Below are 5,317 nucleotides of genomic sequence, written 5' to 3'. Positions count from 1 at the left end.
ACATCCCTCATGTTGCTTTAGTGATTACACGAACCACATCCACTACTCCAAGTCCGATCTTCACGAGAGAAGATGTAGTTTCAAAGGTGGACATTTAACATGTTCATATATCATTCATATGACTCATGCTCTACCTTTCGGTATTCCGTGTTTCGAGACCATGTATGTACATGCTAGGCTCGTCAAGTTAAACCTTAGTATTCACATGTGCAAATCTGGTTGCACCCGTTGTATGCACACGTAGATTCTATAACACCCGATCATCACGTGATGCTTCGAAACGACGAGTCTTAGCAACGGTGCATACTAAGTTCGAACACTTTATTATCTTGATATTTAGTGAGAGAGATCATCTTATAGTGCTACCATCACGATCTCAGCAAAATAAGATGCATAAAGGATTAAGATCGCATGCAATTCATAATATGTGATATATATGACATGACCTTTCTTGTTGTGCTTTTGATCTCCATCTCCAAAGCACGAACATGACCTCCATAATCACCAGCATGGCGTCAAGGTCAGTGGCACCACTTCATGGTTGTCCATCACTAATAGCAACTATAACAACTACTTGAAATAAGCTATTACATGATGAATAGACACGCATGTCTTAACAAATTTAAAGACAACCATTAGGCTCCTGCCGGTTGCCAGAATACAATAATGATCATCTCATACATCAAATATAGTCACAATCACATGTCCATATCACATCACATGCCCCTGCAAAAACAAGTTATACGCCTCTAAAAAGTGTTTGCATGTTTTACGTGGTTTGGGGCTTTTGAGTAAGATCCGATCTACCTACGAACAAGAACCACAACGCTGATACAAGTGTTGTCAAGTGCAGATTGTTAATTGGATCTTAACTATGGTGGGAGAGATAGACACCTGCTGAGCCACTTATGCAATACAAGTTGCATGTCAAGCGTGGATCAAGTATCATGAACGTGGTCATGTAAGGTTATCCCAGGCCGCTTCATCCCACCATCCCGCAAGATGCAAAGTACACGAAAAGCAAATGACAACAAGAGCATCAACGCCCACAAAACCATTGTGTTCTACTCGTGCAACCGATCTATTCATAGACACGGCTCTGATACCACTGTCGGGTTCGCAACATAGAAAATAGTTTTTTTACCGCAAAGACGATTAATACCAAGAACCAATCTATGGAAAAGCCAAGATCTAATCTATGAGATCAGAGCAACGAGAAACAAGAGAGACTAACCATCGAAGATCCAAAGCCTTAACGAGATCAGATCTCGTGGTTGATGTAGATGATCGTTCCGGTGCTGCAATCCGGCAGCACTTCCGTACTCGGTCACACGTACGGTGTCGATGACGTCCTTCCTCTCCCCGTTCCAGCGGGCAGGAGAGGAGTAGATCCCCTCGGAATCCTAGCAGCACGACGGCGTGGTGGTGGTGGTGGAGGAGAATTCCTGTAGGGCTTCGCCTAAGCCGGAGTAGGAGAAACTGGGAGGGGGGAGAGGTGGCAGATTAGGGTTTTAGGTGGGGGCTTTGGCCGGCCACCCCTCCCCTCTTTATATAGTGGGGGGTTGGCTAGGGTTTCCCCCAAGCCCAAACCCATCTAGGGCCGGCGCAAGGGGGAGGGAGGAACTTTCCTTCCCCCAAGCCTACCTTATTAGGGTTCCCCTAAACCCTAGGGGGTTTGGCCAGCCTGGGCCTTGAGGGCTGGTGCGCCTGGCCCATTAGGGTGGGGCTGCACCCCTCAGCTCAGGTGGCCCCTCTGGAACCTTCTAGGAGCTTCCCGGTCTTCCACCGAAAAATTCCCGAACTTTTCCGAACCCAGAAAAATAACTTGCCTTATATGAATCTTATTCTCTGGACCATTTTGGACCTCCTCGTGATGTCCTGGGTCCCATCTGAGACTCCGAACAATATTCGGTCTCCAACTCATATTCCATATCTACTATACGACATCGAACCTTAAGTGTGTCACCCTACGGTTCGTGAACTATGCAGACATGATCGAGACTCCTCTCCGATCAATAACGAATATCAGGACCTGGAGATCCATAATGGCTCCCACATATTCAACGATAACTTAGTGATCGAATGAACCATTAACAAACGATACTGATTCCCTTTGTCGCGCGATACTTTACTTATCCGAGGTTCGATCATCGGTATCTCTATACCTAGTTCAACCTCGTTACCGATAAGTACTCTTTACTCGTACCGTGGTATGTCATCCCTTGTGACCTTGTCACCTGCTTACAAGCTAATTAGATGACATTCCACCGGGAGGGCCCAGAGCATATCTATCCGTCATCAGGATGGACAAACCCCACTCTTGATCCATGCGCTACAACTTATACTTTCAGAATACTTAATCCCATCTTTATAACCACCTATTTACAAAGTGGCGTTTGATGTAATCAAAGCATCCATCCGGTATAAGTGATTTACACGATCTCATGGTCGAATGATTAGGTTACTATGTATCGAATGCTTATAGCAAGACGAACTCAATGACTTAATCTTATGCTACGCTTATTATGGGTATGTGTCCATTATATCATTCTCCTAATGACATAACCTTGTTATTAACAACATCCAATGTTCATGATCAGGAAACCATGATCATCTATTAATTAACAAGCTAGTTTAACAAGAGACTCACTAGGGACTCTTTTATGTTTACATAACACACAAGTATTAATGTTTCCGGTTAATACAATTATAGCATGGGATGCAAAGATTTATCATAAACACAAATATATAATAATAACCACTTTTTGTTGCCTATTGGGCATATCTCCAACAGATCACTTGGTGAAAAATGTCCTTAAGCAAATGTTGTTGTTTGTGGAGCACTTGATGATCCATGTTGTTGAGCAAATGTTGTTGTTTGTCATTGACTAGTTGTTCTCGACTACGTACATTTGAATGAAAAGAAGTTTTTGTCCACTAGCTATCCTCGACTAATTCATGTGGTTTCACAATTTGAAAAGCTATGTTGTTGATGTTGTACACCAAATGCACGATGACACCACTCATATAGGGTCACCGTGGGCATCACTAGCACGGCGGCGTCGCCCATACATGGTCATTTGCAGTACCAAAATAGAAAAATTACCTTAGACATAACTAAAATAGTTGTTTACCCCGACATGGTCTCGTTCCATTGGTAACAAATAGTAGACCGTCTATACTATTTTACATCACCAAACTGGACTACCCAACTAGTTATACAACATAGATTGCATCATCAATATTGTCCGCAGTTTGTTTTTCGTTCCCCTTCTGAATATTTGTGCTTTGTTGAGTGCACTGATAAGGATTTCCAGATCCTCCGCTACTTCTTGCTTGACTTGTGAAAACTTGTACCTTAGTTTTAACAGAGAAAACAAGTGCTGGACTAAAACCATACACTAATTAAGGAGTGCACTTAATAACAGCACCCAATTCACTGGTTCCACTACTCTGGTCTGTACTGGTTTGCTTCTTAGTAACAACATCATCTCTCTTCTTTACGGTCAAGTTAAAAACTCTAGTTGATTCAAACATGTGTAGCAGCTCATAAATTATTGCATTGTTCTCAACCAACATATCCTTTCCATCTGACTGTCTGCAATAAATAGAATCTCTGATGCTATAACCCTGGGTCTCAATCATAGCAACAATATTTATGTAGTTTATGTCGTCGCGCCCAATCTTCCTCTCTAGGTTATCTACCCCATCCAAATGAATTCTGACCTCCCAGATTTCAGGATCGAAACTAAAAACAGAGAGTACAAATACAAGATTTCAGTAAACCCTAACCCTAAATCCTCCAGGTGCGAGTAAATTATAACTAGATCAGATCGAGGTACTTACTCCACACCGTCGAGGTCGTGGGTGTACCATTCTGAAGTCGCCGGATTCTGCACCCATATCTCAGCAAGCATCACCGCCGCCGATGATAGCCGCGATGGCCACAGATCGTCCATATCATCCATGCCGCTCTCGCCTCCCTGATTTGACCTCTCGAGCGTTTCTTACACCGCCGGTGCCATCCTCCTCCATCGCCGCCAAATCGAGCGGGAACGAAAGGGGGAGAAGAGAAGACAAGAGAGAACTGGTTTCGACCGGTCGGGACGGACTAGGTTTTGACCGGCTCGGGGTGAGACGGAAGAAGCTCACAGCAGTTTGCTACGTCGGCACTGACAGTGGGGCCGCAACGGCTAATTCGCTGTTGGATGGAGTTTTGTGCAATCAATCGTTGGCTACCTGATGAGGACATCCCTACCGAACTACTACCTCAGTCATTGCAAGATGAAGATGATGATGTTGTTGTGAAGCTCAAGTCCAATGAAGTCAGGATTGGACCTATGACAAGAGCTCGTGCGAAGCTACTAAAACAACAGGTGAACTTGTTCTTAAACGATACTTTGATTGATGAGAATTTTATACCGCCTGAGTCCTTTGACTTGTGTATGATCAGGTACGAGGATGGAGGAAGCATCACACGAGGAGAAGAGAAGCAGCTGGACATGGTGCTGGACGTGAAGATACCGCACGGACACGCGAGGGAGGAGAGGGAGGCATGTGCGAAGAAGGGAGAAGAAGAAGTCCAGGCCGGCGCTACGCTCGGCAACACCGGACGCCACGCCGGCCAACCCGACGCCACCGGCTCGCACGCCGGATGATCCAGCGCCTGCCGGCTCCTGCACCAGTGCCCACCGGGCACTTTCCAGGGTACCTGGCGACCCCGCCCGGTGCCAGGCCCGGTCCCTGCCAGCCCGCCCGGCCCCTGGCCCGGTCCACCGCTCCCCACGCCGGCCGTGTCAGAGTTAGTCTCGACCAGTTCCCGATCTGGGTCGGTTTGTAATCGTTATTTTCGACTTCTGGTCATCCTGAACCCCTATATAAATGCCCAGTACGCCCCCAAAACAACCTTAGAGCACGTTTAAGATAAACCCTAGTTCATAGTTGATTTCTTTGCAGCTCTATTGAATCTATACACCAATTCACATCGATCTGGTGTTTTGTTACTGAAAGTTTTGTGTGATCTGTTGTTCCATTGGGAATTAGACGGTTGCAATTTACCGCTTCGTGGTCGGCGGCTACGGGCGCAAGTGTGTGGAGTTGCGAATATCTTTCAGGGTTGAGAGCTGTTGCATTGGTGACCAGAATCAATCGAGAGTCTTCATCGGCGTCATACAAGTTATCATCCACTTATCATCGATTCCGTCCGCTATGTTCATCGTGTGTTCATCACCATCCACCGTGCTTACTGAGAAGATCGGGTAACTCCTTATAATCTTGGTATCAGAGCTCAGCGTTTCCTGGGTAAGCCATCCACAAT

This window comes from Lolium rigidum, chromosome 5 (assembly GCF_022539505.1).
Source record: "Lolium rigidum isolate FL_2022 chromosome 5, APGP_CSIRO_Lrig_0.1, whole genome shotgun sequence".
In the NCBI taxonomy this organism is placed as follows: domain Eukaryota; kingdom Viridiplantae; phylum Streptophyta; class Magnoliopsida; order Poales; family Poaceae; genus Lolium; species Lolium rigidum.
The sequence above is the reverse complement of the archived record's forward strand: the minus strand, read 5'-3'. Positions refer to the sequence as shown.